The sequence below is a fragment of the Stegodyphus dumicola genome, chromosome 7 (assembly GCF_044657685.1).
Source record: "Stegodyphus dumicola isolate Sdum_Otavi_A_Nest chromosome 7, ASM4465768v1".
Classification (NCBI taxonomy): domain Eukaryota; kingdom Metazoa; phylum Arthropoda; class Arachnida; order Araneae; family Eresidae; genus Stegodyphus; species Stegodyphus dumicola.
The window spans coordinates 21947350-21959935 of record NC_140774.1 but is presented as its reverse complement, the minus strand read 5'-3'; the positions used below and the strand labels follow the sequence as shown (position 1 = coordinate 21959935).

The following is a 12586-nucleotide window of genomic DNA, read 5'->3' as shown; positions in this document are numbered from 1 at the left end:
CCGCGACATTACTTCCGAAGGACTAACAAGTCTAAATTGAGAGATATTCAAATGCATTGCTTTACCGACGCAACTCAGAAGGCATATGGAGCTGTAATATACCTGCGATACGTCACGACGGACAGTGAAATAGGAAGTAGTTTTGTCATTTCCAAACCCAGAGTAGCTCCACTGAAGAAGCTGTCCTTTCCAAGATTAGAGTTGATGGGGGCACTCATCGGAGCAAGATTAGCCTCAAATGTGAAAGAACAGTTAGAGAAAAGACTCCAGATGAATGTATATTTTTGGTCAGACTCTTCTGTGACGTTACATTGGATAAAAGGCGATTTAAATAAATGGAAACCATTCATCTAACATCGAGTAATGGAAATACGAGAGAAAACATCACCGGAGTCTTGGAATTATTGCCCTGGAGATGAAAATCCGGCTGATATGCTAACCAGAGGAACGAAGACAAATTTCACGAAAGAAATAACGTTGACTGAACTACGAATTAGTGACATGTGGTGGCATGGACCTAAGTGGCTATTACAGAGCATTGATTCGGGGCCTAAACTTTCAGAATCAGTAAGTGATTTCAAAGATAATGAACAGCTTGAACTTCGAAGGGGAGCTGTAGTGAACTCAACAGTCACATGTGAAAATTCCATTGAGAACGAAGTCATTAAAAGGTATTCGTCATTTAGCAAATTGATTAGAACTACTGCGGGGTGTTTAAGGTTTCCTAACAACTGTAGAACCAATCCGCCATTAAAAAAAGAAAGTTTTTTGAGTGCTTCTGAATTACAGAATGCAACAAAGGGGGCTAGTCAAATGTGTACAACATTCTGAATTTCAATCTGAAATTAAGTGGCTGCAGTCAAAACGATCAGTTCCAAGTAATAGTAAGGTTTTATCCTTAAATGTATTTCTTGATGAAGATGAACTTCTACGAGTTGGTGGGAGACTACGTTTCTCCAACATTTCAGAAGACCAGAAACATCAACTTCTTTTACCCACAAGACATCATTTCACTGAATTAGTCATAGATTATTATCACAAAAAATCTCTTCATTCGGGCGTTCAAACAACACTTTCTCTTATTAGACAATTATACTGGATACCTTCCGGACAAGATAGAGTTAGACGCGTTATAAATAAATGCATGACTTCCTTTCGGACAAGGAACCACACCATAAACCAAATGTTGGGAGACTTGCCTAGCGATAGAGTTGTAATAACTAGACCATTCGAAAAAAATAGGACTGGACTTTGCAGGTCCAGTTATCACCAAGCGTAATTTGAAAAGATCTAGGGTTACTTTAAAATCATACATCGCGATATTTATTTGCTTTAGTGCGAAAGCTATTCATCTAGAAGTAGTATCGGATTTGTCTACTGAAGCATTTCTAGCTTGTCTTAGAAGGTTTATTGCCAGAATCCATTGTTTGGAGTGATAACGCTACGAATGTTAAGGGAACGAAAAATGTTCTTGATAAACTCCTTAAAATTTGTAGATCGGATCCTATCCAGCGCTTTAGTTCCGAAGAGGTTATAACATAGAGATTTATTCCTCCTTCTTCCCCGCATTTTGGCGGATTATCAGAGGCTAATATAAAATCAATGAAAAGAATTTTGACAAAGGTCGCGAAAACGACAATTTTAAACTTTGAAGGGCTGTATACCTTAATTACACAATAGAAGCTTGCTTGAACTCTCGACCTCTGTCACCTATTTCGGCTGAACCAACAGATCTTCAGCCTTTCACTCCAGGTCATTTCCTGATAGGAGCTCCACTTTTGTCGATACCAGAACCGAATGATTCTGTAGATTCTTTGACCTTGTCTTCTAGATGAACCTTAATTCAAAAACTTAGATTCTTGAACCGCTGGAGCGTGGAATATCTTAATCATTTGCAGAACCGCCTAAAATGGAATCAAGTGAAATCCAATCTCAAGGCAGGACAACTAGTCTTGTTAAAGGATAAAAACAAGACACCCATGAAGTGGGCACTAGCTCGCATTGAGGGGACCTTTCCTGCCTCGGAATGGCAGAGAAAAGTTTGTTTCTAATCAAACCAGAACAACATCCGTGTGCCATTCCGTCGTCCGCTGAAGACTTTGGTGTCTATGATGTGGGGTTAATGGCAGTCTTCTTAATGGACACACGAGTGCAGGCCACTAGCCGCCAATCGAAGGCAAATGGTCTGGTCGATATGGGAACATCCAGGGTGTCTGGAACGTGCTGCAGAATGAAGGTAGAAGTGGTTTGTGGGTGCGCGACTGCTTGTTGGTGGATTTTCAGTGTCGTGTAGTGTATTACGGCAAGCTTTCAGTCTTTTCCAAAACATGCAGTTTACAAGTTAGTTCTACACAAATATGCTGAGACACTGTAGATATAAAATGTGTCGTAAAATAGATTTATAAATGAGTAAGTTGTTGTTAGAGATACAATGCTATTTCGAACAGTTCAGGAGAAGAGTTTAGCTTCATTCAGAGCTTATTTATAATAGATATAATGTGCAGGATGTTATTTTTCATGAAGCGATAGCACCCATTTTGATTTTTAAATTTCAGAAGAATGTTCAACCTTAATGTAACCGAGTAATGGAAAACAGAAGTAATACCATGTAAAATTAGTGAATTTTGAGGTAGATGTTTATGGGATCTCTTGAATTGGATAACTTTTTCCTATGCAATTAGTATAAATTTTCAATTGAATTTTGTTAAAATTTGAATTTGAATCTTATTTTGGGAAAAATTGAATATTGCAATTTTTATGACACTTTGTATTATAAAAGGTTTACTGACTTGTTTCCGCATTTAGTGAAATAAAATATATGACTTAAATAAGGAAAATTTCAACAAAACTTATACTTTTAAACTCTTATATCAAGTTTTCATACATTCATAAAACTAGCTAGTGATGAAGCACCCCATCTAAAGAAGGTATATAAAACTTAATAAATAAAAAACAACATGTAAAGAATTGCATTTAAAGCTTTTAATTGCCTAGTGTGTTAATCAGTAGCAGACATTAAATTTGAATTTGACTTATGCTTTTCCAAATAACAACACACTGCCATGCTGATGATAAAAAATATTTTATATGTGGTAGTACCAATACATTTAATTTAAATCACCAAAATTTATTTTCAAATTTATTTTTCAAATTTAATCACCAAGTCTGTTGATTAAATTTGAAAATTAAATATCTTACTATGCCAAGTTGCAGCCCACTGATTTTGAGTTTGTTAATAAAAAATTCATTAAATTCACACAAAGCATGAAATAGGCATATTCAGAATCTGGGTTTCGAGTTACACTTGTTCTAGTGGAGAACTATCTGTGTCCAGTATTTATGGGCACCACAATTTTTTCTCAATGTGAGAAACAATATATATATATACATATTCGTTATTTACCAAAAGATATTACTACTTTTCTTTGAATTTTATTATCTTTTCCCATTTGGGTAATGCACTTTAGAAGAAAAGGTCTTTAGTTTGCTTAAGCTTAATCTTTACTTGCATATTAGTATTTTTCAATGGAGTGTATTTAAATAGTTAATAATTTTTATATCTTTCTGTTACTTGATAGCTTCACTGAAAGGGCAATGTTCTTCCAGACGACGGAAGAAAAGTCTAAAGGATGTCATAGAAAAGGCAATTGAAACTACTATGGATGAATTTCTACAATTTGAAAGGGTTACAATATAAATTTCTATATCTTTGAAGAAAACAGAGTGTTCAGAGAAAAATTGCTAGATTTATTAGAAAAATTAGCTAATAAATAAATAATTTTTAACTTTGAACTATTATTTATTGCTAAAGTTCAGTTACTGTTCTTATAAAGTTTGAAATATTAAATTTTGACCATATATATATATATATATATATACAGCTAGACATACATACATATCTTGGATTTTTTTTCCAGATATATTTAAGTATTAAGGTACATGTAATGTACATTAAATGTTGTAGTCATAAATTACATATTTTTGTTTAAATTCTAAAATGAGATGTTATGTCACAGTTTATGTATGTTGTATAGGTGGTAAATTTTTAATTCCAATATTATATTTGCAAAACACATTGGTTTAGCAGATGATACTTTTGTAAAAATTTAAAACTTCTAAATACAAATTATATCAGGAATTCATTTAATTAATTAACCCAAATCAGTAATTAGTCATATATATATATATACGTGTGTGTGTGTATTTAAGATATAATATAATAAAATATGATGGCTGCGTTAAGAAATGATTGGTGACCTCAAAATTGATTTTATGTTCTCCCCCTAAGTTTATCCTTTCTCCCAAATTCGTGATCTTTCCAAATTACATAACACTGCTTGAAAAGATAACTAAAATTAATAAATCGTAGCTTAGCTGTACATATGCACCTGCCTAGTATAAATTTGAGAGCCTGGAGTAAGGTAAAGGGTAAGCCTGGTCACTCATATAAATAAAGGGTAAGCCTGGTCACTCACAAGAAATGGCTTTACATCACCATTATGGCTTCTTAGGTGAAAATTTTCTGGCGGAAACAGTTTCTTGCTTTCACCTGTAAAAATAATCTAATAAATAATAATAAAAATAATCATTATGTAAAAATAATCTTTTCCACACTTGTCTGGAGCTTTAATAGGCATGCAAGACCCATCTACAGCAACCAGATTATCCGCCGTTATCATAAAATGTCTGAGCTATCATTTGCAAATCATCATTTTGGGGAATATTGTTTTTGAATTCTCTGCTGAGTGCACTGCAGACTTCAGCAACAATGGTACAAGTAGTAGAGCGAGCCACTCCAAATAAATTTGCAATGGTTCTTAGCACTCCCACAGCCTCCTAACTTAAAAAAATGCTATTGCCACTCTTCTTTCGACAGGTACTGGCTTTCTTACATGTTTCTTGACTAGTTGTGACTGTAACATATCACACATGTAGTTGAAAGTAGTCCCATAGGACAAAAAGGAAACAAAAGTGTTACTATTATGAAAAGTTCATAAAGTATATGAATAAAATAATGCATGTATTTTCACCCAGTACAATGGTAATTTTATTTGTTACATCTAATGCTTTATATTCAGGCATTCCATACAGAAAGAGTTCACACACACACACACACACACACACACATATATATATATATATTTAATTTAGGAACTGTAATAATTTAATCAAGAAAATGTAAACATCCTTTTGAAGCGTGATTTGAGTGAATTTCATTATTGTATATCGTTATTTATAAGCTTTTGTTCTGTAAACAATGAACAATATGGATTACTGAAAATAAAATAGTGAAAAATCTCCTGGAATTCCCGTGGATAATTAATACATGTTTTAATCCTTCATTTCAGTTCAGTAAAGTCAGATTAAAATGTTAGTAAATCTGTATAGTATCTGAATAATTAATTCCATTTCTAAGAACGGTGATTTGTTTGACTCTTAAGTAACATTCAGTACTGTACTTGATCTCTCCCACAGAATCATTTTAGAAAGAATTAAATCTGAAGACTGTAATTCTTTCTCTAATTTGTTATGGTTATATCATAAACTAATATGGATATAACTACTATCATTAACTGTTCTAGTTTAAAGTTATGATTTTCAGCTAATTCCTCCTTTTGCAATGAAAAAGATCGAATATACGGCTGACTTCCCAAAATGCAATTCCTTTTAAAATTATTATTAAAACATTTTCAAATAAATAAGAAATTAGTTTTCAAAAAAATTAACGCAAACTTAAATATGTATCATAAGTAATAATTTGTTGAAATACTTGTTGAACGTTCTTCAATATCAAAGTAATGATAATTCTTCAATACCATGACTGGAATTATGGTAGCCCATTATTTCAAAAGAATGATAGCCACTGGATGTAAAATCAGATTGCAATGAAGTCAGCTTGGTGAGTGTGTAGAGATTGTTGAAATAATAAGAGGAAAAGTTAGTGAATATGATGAAGATGAGTGATGAATAAAAGTTTTCCAGAACTTAAATGAAGCAGTTGCAGAAAATGTTCTTACTGTTGAGAGATGAAAATGCAAATTATATATTTGGATCAAAATTTCAAATGTACTCAAAGTTCACATCTTATTGACAATGCGTTGCTATAAGCAACAGTATGAAGAGAAGAGAAACAAAAGAATGTTCAAATAATTCTAGATAATTTTTGGTTAAGTAAAGTAAAAAATAAATTCTGCTAATACAATAGAAAATGTGGAATTTTCTCGAGTTTTATAAGTCACACAGGCTACTAACAAAATATTTTTCTCTATGTTAGAACACATCTCATTATTATGGATGCATACAAAATAAAAACCCAATTCTAAAACTGATAACAATGAATATCGATATGCAACATCCTCCCACCTCTCGTCTTGTATACTGCGAAAAAAATGGGGGGAGGGGATAGTTCGATATCTCCCGTTCTACTGGGCCGATTGACGAAATCCAAATTCCGTTTTTCATGTATGAAAAGCGCAACTTAGGCTATATATTAGATTTATATATAGCATTATTCTACTTAATTCTAATTTAGGTATTTTGACACAAAATCGGACAGTTTCTGAAATGACATGCCAATTTTTTCCCATATTTCGATTCTACGACTGTCCCTTTTTTATGTCTAAATATTAAATTTTGTAAAATTTGGTGTGAAATTCACTTGGCGAAATTGTTAATTTATAGAAATCTATTCTCCTTTCCCCTTTTTTTCATTGTTCACGAGCGGGAAAAAAGTCATCGTTCATACTTTCAAATACTTTTAAGAAAGTGCGTTAAACATTTGGCGTTATTATCGCTTACATACATGCCAAATTTCAAAACGCGCATCTATGTAAACTCATGTATATCTTAGAACGCTTTGAATAAAAAACTGTAATTTTTTGCAGCTGTGCCTAGAAATACATCTACATTAATTTGATGTTAAAAATTTTATATGGCGAAACTTATAAGACAAAACGTTTTTCGAAAAATTTATAAAAAAACTTAAACATACAAATTTAAAAAATAAATCGTAAAAAATGTGCGAATTATTTTTGCATTAAGACTAAATTTCGAATTCTGGAAGAAGGAATCAAGTAAGTTTAATAATAAAAGAGATATTAATAAATATATATCAAATTCCATTAGCAGCGAGGTGCAAAAATTTTGAGAGCTAATTTTTCAAAAACTACTTGTGCGATTTTTACAAAACTTTGCAGTTTGGCATAATATGAATCGTAGAATCGAAAGATGGAAAAAAATTGGCATGTCATTTCAGGAAAAGTTCGATTTTGTGTCAAAATACCAATATTAGAACAATGCTATATATAAATTTAATACATAACCTAAGTCGTGCTTCCGGAACATGAAAAATGCAAGTTAAATTTCGTCAATCGGCCCAGTTGAATGGGAGATATAGAACTGTCCCCCCCTTTTTTTTAAGTCCAAAGGGATTATTGTTTTCTTTTTCCGATTTTGCGTTGAACCATTATAAACGGCGAATCACTTTTCAAACTGTTTCCACCAACTGTTAGAGTCCTGCATTATATTTGAAGAAATTAAGTAATGAAAAGTCTGCATAAATGTATGTATATTTCTCGTCTTGTGATAAAACAACGGTACATAGAGGCATCGAATTTTGAATGACGTAATCCTCCTACAAATATGGGCATGTGGAAGACCAAATTTAAAATTTGGAATTTGTTTTATTATCGATTTCATATTTTGTAAAACATTAACGAATTTTTGAGTAACAAACTCAACAATTTAAAAGCGAGCAATGGCAACACTCTACGGGGGAAAAAGCTTTTTATCTCCAGCCCGCGGAACTCTGTATCGGAAATTTTAAAGATATGTTCATTTTAATGTTACTTTTCGACATTGCTATTGAACTGAATTTTATGTTTTAAGCACAAAGAACATGATATTTAATAAATAAAGGTAGCACACAAAACGTTAAAAGAAGGCCCCTTTGGACGTAATTTAAAATCTGAAGCCTTTCAGATTTTTTTTTATTTACTTTTTTTATTTTTTTTATTTTTATTTATTTATTTTTTAGTCCGAAGGGGCTTTGTCCTTGAGGGACTAAGCCCTGAGGACTTCCGGAGGGACTACTATTTTTGTTTTGCGATTTTACGTCGAATCACTCTGAATGTCCGTTTCTCTTTTCAAACTGTTGCCACCAAATATTATCGCCCTGTATTATATTTGAATAAATAAATTACCTCTAGCGCTACTAAGAAAAGTTTTACTGTCTTAAAAATTACGGCATAGAAAGATAGCGAAGAATAAGGCTTATAAAATGGAGCATTTAAAACACAAAAATTGTAGGCACAATATTTTTGTAAGTATAGTGAAAGTCGTCTAAAAATGTTCGAACAGCCTTAGTAGTTCAATTTACCGTTCAATGGTGGAATCATATTTCTTCTAAAATATAGTGGCAATAAGAAGGAATTGTTCATTTAAATTCTCCATTTTCGCCTCGTCTCAACCGGATCGAAAAACTCGAACTCAACAACATTATGAATTTCATAATTATTAGTCCAAAGGGGCTTTGTCCCTGAGGGACTATAGTTTTCGTTTTGCGATTTTCCGTCGATTCACTCTGAATGTCCGTTTCATTTTTCAAATTGTTGCCACCAAATATCATCGCCAATTATTATATGAGAAGAAATTAAATAATGAAGAATCTGCATAACTGTATACATATTTCTCGCATTGTAATAAAACAATGGTATCTAGAGCCATCCAACTTTGAATAACGTAATCCTACTGCGAATATTATGGGCATCTAGAAGCCCAAATTTGAAATTTGTTTCATAATCGATTTCTTATTTTGTAAAATTTTACGAATTTTTGATTAACAATCTTAAGTATTTGAAAGCAAGGGATGGCAACGTTGTACAATAAATATATACATTGAACTGCAGTGCTTAACCACCAGGGTGCCTGGGCGCATAGCCCTACCCCTCATCGAATGACATGATAAAAGTTTCTAATTATGAGAAATATAACTGAATGTGCTAAATAATTAAATAAATACATATTTTTTTCCTTAAATACCTAATTACTAATCCATACATAATTAACTATTTTTAACAACTATTTCACAGAAGAATACATGTACACACAAGAGAAACAAAATACGAAGTGCGACGCCTTAGTGCCACTAGTAAAAACAAAATGCAATCAGGAGCAAAAAAGAACAATATACAATAAAGAATCTGAGCAACAATTTGCATAACACATATACAAAATTACATATTAGTAACATTTAGGATCGTCCTTGGTCGTTTACTGAAATTGGGGTCCCTAGTATCATAACAATAGTTAACAACCACAGGATTGCCCAGAAGTTCCTGTTTATCATAAAATGCCCTAGATAGGCGGCAATAAAAATCACAAAGATCCTCTATTCTTAACTCTTTACGAATTTGGCTATTCCGAATGTACCAGGGGGCATTACATATCATACGCAATACCCCGTTTTGGGCAGCTTGTAACTGCCTTCTCAAACTTTTGCACGAATATGCCCAGACGAGGCATGCATAACTAAGAATTGGACGCAACATGGTTTTGTAAATGAGCAACTTATTATCAATAGATAGAACACTGTTTCGAGCAATTAAGGGGAAGAGTGAAGATTTACTAGCTCGAAACTTCCTGAGAATATGTGTAACGTGTGGGTTCCATGTAAGAGATTTACTGAGGATCACCCCAAAATAAGGGACCTGCTTGACCCAGAGAATGTCCACACCATACATTTACGTTGTACAAAAAAAATCATTTTTATCTTCAGCGCGGGAGAATGTGTATTATAAATTCTAAAGATATGCTCAATTTAAAATTATTTTGCGATATTGGTCTTGAACTGAATTTTGTGGTTTAAGTTCGAAGGATATGATGTTTAATAAACAAAGGTCACACACAAAATTTACAAAAAAAAAAAAAAAAAAAAAAAAACCTCTGGACGTAATTTAAAAATCTTGCTTTTTTTTTTTTTTTTTTTTTTTTTTTTTTTTTTAAAGCAGTGTGCATCTAGATACTACAAGACAAAATTGATATAATAATTAAAAACTGTAATCGGTACTTTTCCGTCAAGCAGACTTTATTGCCGACCACATACAGTATACACATAAAAAATGTTAACAAATGTTAGTTCTAAGAATTTTTTATTTTGAAGGCATAAACATTTTAATATCATTCAAAATTTTGTAAAAAGCCAATAAATAAAGACAATAAAATTTTAAAAAGATATTAATGAGATACATTCGATGACCTCATTGATCACGTGACTGATGAATACCATTTATAAACAAACAATGCAGATGTCCTCAGAGATCACGTGACTTATGTACAGCTAATGCAAACAAGCAAGGTCATTCTTCCTCTTCTTCTCTTTCGGAATGTATCTCATTTAAGTATTTATTATGCTTTCATGGTTCAACAAGCTGATTCGCTAGTACATATCACGTGACCCCAAGTGATCTCATCTCACTTAAACTACGCTATACAAATCTCGGTAATTATATACATTCACTTCAAGTTAAATCTTAATTTGGAATACAAGTTTAAATGCAAGAATTATTTCAATTCGTACAAATAGCTTACTCAGAAATTATGGAAAATCGCAGTGCTTTACTTTGCAAGCTTATTCTCATTAGAATTGATGAATTTAACCCTTGATTTTGCCTTTTCTATATTTTCACCTTCGGGTGAGCAGTGTGATTGCATCCTAATCTACTTGATTACCGCGAATGGCCTTAGGGCATAAAATTGAACTATCTGGTAAAAATTCTATGTAATTGTATGCCAGTATTGAAAGAACTAATCAATCTGAAAAGAAATGGCTGCGACTTGTTTTGAAAATGAGGCGTAAAAGGTTACCAGCGAGGATATTCCGTTTGGCATCAGTTGTACCATTATTGGCGACTTTATCGGTTGCGTAAAACGGAAAAGTATCCTGTAATGTAATATAGACATTTTAGTCAGTGCTCATAAAGGTACAGTCAAATTCAATCTTTCGAGTTGCTATACCTGTCCTCCACGTCTAGGACGCATTATTTGAAGATTTGAAATTATTCTATAATTAACCCCAAGTCTGAAGGATGCAGTTTTTAATTATCATGACTATATAACGAATCTCCTCCTTTCTTTTGAGGACGTAATCCGAGCTCAGAACTTCCAGCTTTATGCTGAAGGGTTAAATCTGACGATTGAGTCTCTCAGAGATCCGCTGTAAGCGGATGGATAATTTCTACGTATGCTAATTTCAGTCGAGCTACTCGCTGTTTCTCCATCTCATTCTGTAAATAGTTCCATCACTCTGGCTGAAACCCAGTTAATTCTTTTGGAGCTATCAGATTTTCCGAGCAAAACATCGGCTCTAGTTTAGAAAAGCGTGCACTTTAATTAACCTGCTGCCTGTTTTCTGGAAGCAGCTACTTTTTTATTACGTGAAAATGTTTTTCTTAACTTCTTATTTTAGTGATCGAGGGCTACGTGATTCTGTAGTACGTGCATCAGGTGCTGCAAATCACATATTTTGAATCATTGGAATTTTAAGTGCCGTTAATTGACCTTTGGTTTTCGTTAGTTGGCTAGTTCTAATTAATAGTTGTCATGTCACTTTCATAAAAAATGCCTTAATGGTCAGATTCCTTACAAGCTCAGACATGTATTTTTTTTGGAATCTTTTCGGAAACAATCTCGAACACTTTGCAAATGATTTCCATCAATTATTCAAAGTCAAGAGTATCACAATTAGAAGAATTTGGAGTTTCAAGCAGAAAATGTGCCGATGTTAAGGGTAACGCTGCTTTCCTTTTGGATTCTTTGACAAATAAGTTAATGGTTTTATTGAACGTATTCGGTTAATCTTCCATAATCGGGGTGAGAGCGAAACTTTGCGAGAGTTTTTAATTTGGCGCGATTTTGATTTGGTTGTGGTTTCCGGCTCTATGTTTTCCTGTGGCAAACCTAGACCTTTATTTCAGTGATTGTAAATGTAGCCAGATTTTTTTTAAAAATTTAATTTTGAAATACTGTGTTTATTTTTAAAAGTATTACTGTATAGTATTTGCAGGAGGTTAAGCTGTTGTTGGTGCGAGAATGTTGGATTTCAGATCACGAGAAGTTTATAATTTATGAATGTTTTCAATTAATTTTATTTAGTTAATGTTTTTCGGGTTAGTTAATTATTATTATTATTATTTTTTACTTTTGTTTCTTGCATGTGACAATCAAAAGATGTGGAATGTTTAAAGTTTTGAACGAAAGTTGTTTAGTGTGTTGAATTCCAAGACGATAGTAACTTGTATATTGAGTTTATGATGCATCCGTTGTTAGTGACTCTGAATATATTTACCTGGTTGACGATTTTGGAGTCCGAGAAAAGTGTTGTACAATTTATTATTTTATTATTCATTATATTATTTTATCTTGAATTACATATATAGGACTATATTTTTACATGCAAAACTGGTGGACTTTGTTTTACGCATCTAGTATTTTATCATTATTTAGTGCTATTTACACAAAATAACAGCCTTTCATAACTTCCAAACTTAAAAGTTACTATTCTGTTCACCTTTAAAAATCACATCTTAAT

The 12586-nt window shown here is 32.6% G+C and overlaps 2 protein-coding genes across 3 annotated transcripts in view; one reads left to right on the top strand and one right to left on the bottom strand.

The window, feature by feature from the left end:
• Positions 1–3885, top strand: part of LOC146996121 (uncharacterized) — a 29394-nt gene extending 25509 nt beyond the window's left edge. The window contains exon 2 of the mRNA XM_085819967.1: positions 3579–3885. The gene's annotated coding sequence lies outside the window, so the exon portion shown is untranslated. The remainder of the gene's footprint in view (positions 1–3578) is intronic.
• Positions 1–12586, bottom strand: part of LOC146996120 (uncharacterized) — a 408015-nt gene that overhangs the window by 34395 nt on the left and 361034 nt on the right. The gene's annotated exons all lie outside the window — the stretch shown is intronic.